Genomic DNA, 7,582 nt, shown 5'->3' on the forward strand with positions numbered 1-7,582 from the left:
AACCTTTTTTCTCCTAGATTTAATTAGAAAATGTTATAAAATTAAATTAAAATAAAGCATTTGTAAAATATCTTGATTTTCAAATAATTTATGGTTTTTGAACATGTGGTATTCATAAGTCATGGTATTGGACCATGATATTGTAACATAACAGCTAAAACCCTAGCTCCATAACATAATAATCAAAAGTCTACATGGCCCACTGTATTTATAAACCATGGTAGTAGCCCACGTTATTATAATTTTCTTCCCTCCTCTCCTTCTCTATCTTTCTCTTGTGGATATTGGTCCATGGTATTGTAAAAAAAACTACGTAGAAGTTAATAATATCCATGGTAAATATTCATGATTAAAAATCTTCTCATATTGTAAATACTATTTTTTATCCTCTTATTAATTAAATTTATAGATGGAACACATGTATATTAATTATTACAAATATATTGGTTACAATTGAGCCAACATTACAAATGTTTACTCACATTACATTTCTTACTTTACATCTAGGCATGTGCCCTATATTAGGCTGTAGAGTGACTCTCCCTACAAAAAGTGAATTGGGCGAGTGGAAATATTACAATATTATATGTTACCCAATATTTATAACTACCCCTACCTAATAAATATTGGCCAAAGGTGGGGGGAAATACTAATTAAGATGTAATATTATTAAGTTTTACCTATAATTTCATGTCACGCCCCAACTTAAATATTACATTCTACTCAATATTTCCCATTACTATTATTAATTTTATTGTTGAATTTGTTTACTTTTAAATTACAAATATAAAGAAAAATTACAATAAGAAGTGGACCCATTGAGCGGAAATATTGGGTAAAATGTAATATTATAGTATTATATTTTATCCAATATAACTTAGTAAAAACTGGTATCAGACAAAGAGTGCCAACATATCCATAAAAAAGGCTTACCTTTATAAGAAATTTTTACCTTTATAGGCTACAATAATTTTCTGGGAGTAATTATGTATCTAAATATAACATTAAACTAACATGAATATAAGCTACTTTAATCCCCCCTAAAAAAGATTATATTCTAGAGAAATTCCATGAGTCAATAACCTGGATTTGAGAAATTCCATGAGTCAATAATTTAAAACATGAGCCATTTTTTTTTATAGGGTTATTTTTTTTATTATAATTTTATTTTCACCAAATTACAATGTTTATATTATATTAAAACCATGGGTCAATACCATGAGTCTTTTTTTTATTATTATTTAGATTTTATAAGGTTTTTTTTATATTTTAATTTTATTTTCACCAAGTTACAATGTCTACATTATATTATGTTACACATCGCTACCATATTTTAATATCATTTTGACCTAGTCAAAATGTTAATTGCACTGAGAGGCACTCTACAATCCACTATATTAGGGAGATGTTGTCTTACATTAAAAGATAGCCCACTATATGAGGGAGATGTTGTCTTACATTAAAAAATATTAAGATGGTTGTAGAGTCACATGAAAAACTTGGGTGAAGAGATAAAAGAAGTTACTTTAGTTGAAAAGGTTTTAAGATCCTTGTCTACTAAGTTTGAATCAAAAGTTTCTACTATAGAAGAAAAGCAGGATCTTTAGAGTCTTACTATGACATGGCTACACGGAATCTTAACTGCTTTCGAAATGAGAAAAGTAGGCCCATCAGATATGAGAGAAGCGTCATTCAAAGCTTCAGGAAGAGAAGAACTCAATGAATCAGGACATATTTTTGAAGGAGAGGAAGAAGCAAACTTTGTCATGAACCTTCAACGGGGTTCTGGAAGATTCAGAGGTAAACTACCTTTCGAATGTTTTTCTCATGGAAGAGTTGGTCATTATGCTTCCAAATTTCCTCACAAGGATAAGCTTGATAAAGGTAAGGAATCAGCAAAATGGAATAGAAAACAAAGTATAAGTAAAAGGAGCTATGTTAGGCCCCTATACTACTAGTGTAACCCCTTATTGTTATTAGTATAACCCACTTATTATATTGATGTACCCATGTAGTGCCCATATTGTTACTATTGTACCCCATAGAAGCCCACTATTGTTATTATTGTGCCCTTACATTATTATTGTTATGTCGGCTCTGATTATGTTATGACCCCTTAGACTCCTATATATAGAAAGGAGGTCTTTTCATTTGTATCATCCAAGAATTGTTCATTTATGTAATGTAAAGGAGGTTGCCCCCTCGAAGAGGCTTAATTCTAAGGCGTTGATCTATCTTTTCTATCTTTTCTTGAGCTGGTTTCATAACAAGCTACTATATGCATGAAGATAGCGATGGTTTATCAAATAGTGATGAAGATGAAAATAGTAATGATTATAGATTTCTGATGGCTTTTGAAGATGAATATTTCTTGGATGCATTAGATGAAGATGGTCTTTATGAAGAAATCTCTAAGCTTAAAATTTGTTTAGAAGAAAAGAATATGATTATAGATACTCTGACATTCCAACTTGTTGAAAGGGAAAAACACAATGAAAAATTAGAATGTGAAATTGTGGGTCTAAGAAAGGATATTGAGAAAACAAAAGCTCTCAATCTTAGATTTGATAAAGGATCAAAGACCCTAAATGAAGTTATCAAAGTGCAACATTCTCCTCTGATAAAGACATGTCTGGGATATACTGAAGAAGCATAGAAACCATCCACCTCCACTAAAAGCTATCTTGATGCAGTAAAGAGCAGTGAACAGTTTGACAATCGTCAGCAAAGGCATAAAGTAGATCACTAAGTAAATGAGGGTCAATCTACTTCAAGGATAAACAAAGCTACAATTAACCTCAGGTAAATCATACTCAATTTGCTTCAAGAATGAATGTCAATGGAAACTACTATCACCAGGTCAGTAGGTTCGATAATCGCAAGAATTTCTTTAATGGCCAATTTTTTCATGTCATAACTTTGGACACAAAGCTGCTCAATGTGTTGTTTACAAGACCATCACGACTAGAGAAGCACGAAATCAAAAGAATGTGACAGGGATCATGAAAAGGACCTACAATAACTTTTCGCTTCTTGAAAATGAAATAGAATGCTCTATTTGTAACAACTTTGGTCATGAAGATTCTAAATGCAAGAGTAAATTTCGGCAAACATCTCAGAAGGAGCAAACTTCATTGGGTCCCAAAACTTGGAGAAAGAAAGAACCACAACCAGAAAGATGTGGTATAGATTTATATACAGAAGGACAAGAAAATCAGTGGTACATCGACAGTGGATGCTCGAAACACATCACAGGTGATAAAGAAAAACTTTAGTCATATAATGCCTTAGAAAAGGAAAAGAAGGTCTCATTTGGAAATGACACTCCTACTGTCATAAAAGGTAAAGGTTTTGTTCTCTTAAAAGAAAAGGTTAAAGATGGGAATGTTATGTACGTTGATGGTCTAAAGCATAATCTATTGAGTGTTAGTCAAATGTGCGGTCAAGGAAATGAAGTGGTATTTCGATCAAATGGATGTGTTGTTCGTGAGCTTGATACAGGAGAAACAGTGATCAAAGGAATAAGAACTCCAAATAACCTATACATACTCAAAGGACAACAAAAATAGTGCTACCTAAGCAAACATGATGAACACTGGCTATGGCACAGAAGATTGGGGCATCTAAGCTTCTCTCAAATAAGAAAAGCATGCAGATACCAAGTTGTTCGTGATCTTCCTGATATCAGCATTCCAGAAAACACAATATGCAAATCATGTCAATTTGGTAAGCAAACCAGAGCTCATTTCCCTGAGAAGGAAGGATCATCTAGTAAGCCTCTTGAACTTGTTCATACTAATTTATGTGGTCCATCAAGGAAAAAGTTACCTCGTGGAGAAGAATACTTTATATTGTTCATTGACAACTTTTCCATAATGTGTTGGATAGGACTTCTAAAGCATAAAGATGAGGCATTTGAAAAGTTCAAAGCCTTCAAAGCATTGGTTGAAAATGAATCAAATCGCAAAATCAAATGCCTCAGGTCTGATCAAGAAGGGGAATTTACCACAAATGAATTCTTCGACTTTTGTGAAGAACATGGAATAAAAAGCGAATTCTCTACCGCAAGGACTCCTCAACAAAATGGAGTGGTAGAAAGGATGAACAGAACTGTTCAACAAATGGCTCGTGCCATGCTAGATGAGTCTGGAACTCCTGCAACCTTCTAGGGTGAAGCTGCATTTGCTACCGTCACTATTCTCAACAAAACAAACGTTCAGGTAAATTGCACTCAAACTCCACATGAACTTTTGTATGGTAAGACTCCTACTGTAAAATACTTCAAAGTTTTTGGAAGCAAATGTTACATCAAAAGCACTGATGAAAAACTTGGAAAATTTGAACCTAGAGCTGATGAAGGCATTCTCCTTAGTTACTCTTCCCGAAGTAAAGGATACGTGTGTTATAATAAAAGGCTAGGGAAAATTGTTGAAAGTATTGATGTTGTGGTTGATGAAGCATGCCAAAATCCAAAGCAGGTAAAAACCGAAAATTATGAAGAAGATGAGGATTATCCTTCCACATCAAATCAAACTAATTCTAAAGAAGAAACCAATGAAGCACCAGAAGAACAGATAATGCTAGAAGGAAAGATTCCATCCAGGTATGTTCAGAAAAATCATCCAGAGACTCAAATTTTGGGACAAAAGGAGGTAGGGGTGCAGACAAGAAGAACTATTACAGAAGCTTCAAGCTATCTAGAGAGATCTGAATGGCGGATCCGATAGCTCTGAGCGGCGGAAAAGATTGCTGCTGCGGATCTGTTGGATCTAATAGATCGGAATGGCTGGTCGAAACTATGGGACTGATGTCTGCTGCTGCTGCACCGCTTTGCGCGAGCAGATCTGGCAGAGATGATGCGTGATCCTAAGATAGAAAAGGGAACTATAGTCTCGAGGAGTGTCAGGTGCTACAGATCGCAATATACATAAGGGTCTGACAGTAGTACTCGGCCCAATGTTTCAGGGCTCTAACTAAGGAGGATCAACCGTACCCTTAGCCGTACAACCCAACTACCCTATCGTACGAGCGAGTAATCTCTCCGAGTGCTGTTCTCGGTGTACTGTAGCATCAATACGGCTGACGGTTTATCTATGGCGAGGTTGCAGAGGAGCTAAGGGGCTTCCGATATACCCAGAAGGTACTTGGAAGACAATCCATACGTGGTTCTGTCTAATGCGCTACTACTCGAAGGGGTACCCACAGGGGTTACAAGGGAGTCCAACAAGTGTGACCACCTCTTGTATTTCCTACGTGCATGCCTCCCCAAATCCGCAAGTTTATGCGCTCAACGACAGATCCCGTGGTTTAAAGACGCTGGAACACGTCTCTAGCCAAAAAAAAAAATTGCTAAGAAATGGAGATCCCAGTGGCCCTGGAAAGTGCTCTAATGCCACTTATTATGCTCTTAACCTGCAAAAAGATACCCAAATACAGAATATGCGAAGAAAGATACCCAGAACATAGAATAGTGAGAGACAACAACAAATATTTTATTATTTAGAAAGCAATGTTCACTGGCCTCTTCGAGGAGGCAATCTCCAATAGAGCAGAGCTCGATACAAAAATAAGACACGATGCTCCTCGCAGGGAGTCTCTATCCTTTATATATGACTTATACATGCAATACCATGGGTTTTATTAATACCATCTATCTAATACCATGGCCCATTTGCAACTAACTGTGGTCTCGTCATTAATTGCGGGTTAACCACTTACAATTATTAATATGGGCTTTATTGACTCTTTACTATGACTCGGTCCCACTACATAAATAAGGGGGTTAGGTGGGACCCTAACATTACATCTGCAAATTATATGGGCTCACTCAATGAAACAGAAAAATGGCTGGAAGTTATAGGACGAACGCAAAGATTAATGGCCCGTCACATTATCCAGTCAACAAACTAAGCAAGCACAAACAATGAGAACATATGAAAGACGAATGTCGTAAATAAACAGAATGGTCTACTGGAGACTTGGTTAGATAATTAAACAGGGGTGTTCCAAACAACTGCAGCGAGACTTTTCAATCCTAGTGTTGTAAGCCGGTTACATTGCATTGTAATATCCTCATATTGGGTAAAGGCAAGTTTCTGGCACACTAAGAATGTTTACAAGCTACTGCGCTCTGGGAATAGAGTTCAAACCCCAACCCCAAACCAAGTCCCAATGGTCAACTGGAGACTTGGTTAGATGGTTAAACAGGGGTGTTCCAAACAACTGCAGCGAGACTTTTCACTCCTAGTGTTGTAAGTCGGCTACATTGCATTGTAATATTCTCATATTGGGTGAGGGCACGTTTCTGGCACAGTACTAACAAGAAATATAGTGTCAAAGATAAATAAATACTAAAAATGTTTACAGGCTACTGCGCTCTAGGAACAGAGTTCAAACCCCAACCCCAAAACCAAATCCCAATCAGAAAACCATTCAAATCCAATAGAAGAATCTAAACCAAATATACCATCGCAAGGCCTATTGAATGCTTGGTGTTTAGTGGATACAAATGAGTTTTCAATTAAAAAATCAAGCTCCCTAAAATCCCAAACCCTTCCTGCCCCAAAACCCTTCAGAAAAAACACAGCATTCTAGCTGTATGTAAACAGTTCTGGGAAGAAAAATGCAAAGAATCTCCACTCATGAACAGCAATATGATGCATTCCTCTAATACACATTTCATATATGTTCACCTTTGCCGTCATGGCTACTCTAAGAAGAGCAAAACATACACATTGAATTTATTTACACGCCCTTGTTTATATGGAATACAAATGATTTAGGCATTTCTTTACACGCCCTTGTTTACATGAATACAAATGATTTAGGCGTTGTTACCAGAATAGTGCCACGGATCGCCATGTCTCCAGAAAGTGATGCGGCCGACATTGCTGCTTACCCTGTCCTGTAAATGGATAATGTGTTAAACAAAGTTCTTTCAGATTTGTTTGGCCTTTGGATAGACTTAAATGGATTCACATTTTGGGAGAGATGCTAAACTTCATTAAGGGTTAAATGTATATTTTCATAAAAACAACATATAATTTGGTGTAGAAAGTGGGTATGGGGTCGTTCAACCACCAAAAACACGACTCCTTTTTAATTAAATGGGGTCAGGTCATTCTAGTACTGTATTTGAAGGTATAAAGTGTAAACTTTTATAAGTAAATCGAGGAAAAGAAATGCGTTTTCAATATAATTTAGGAAGTGGAAAAATGTAAAGATTTTGATGATAATAAATTATCAATCCATGAGAATTAGGTAGATGAGAGAATTAATTATTTTAAAATGAGATATTATATATTATTGGTTGTTTCAATTTCTCTTAATATAGTTATATGAGAAGCTATCTATACTCTCTTTTACAATTGTGGAAATTTGTGTCTAGAAATCATTGTAGTTTTTAAGTATAAGTTAATATACTTCAATATATGAAGAATATATCAAAATGTTTTGTGTATTTTATATATAAACGATTAACTTATAGGTTTTTTTTAATAGTATTAATTAATTTATTTGAAGTAAGTGTTAGCCTCCTATTGCAATAGGTGTTCATATTTCATGATTGACAGTTGAAAGTGCC

Source organism: Pinus tabuliformis, chromosome 7, assembly GCF_031772625.1.
Source record: "Pinus tabuliformis cultivar Carrire ecotype Pingquan chromosome 7, CPIR1, whole genome shotgun sequence".
In the NCBI taxonomy this organism is placed as follows: Eukaryota; Viridiplantae; Streptophyta; class Pinopsida; order Pinales; family Pinaceae; genus Pinus; species Pinus tabuliformis.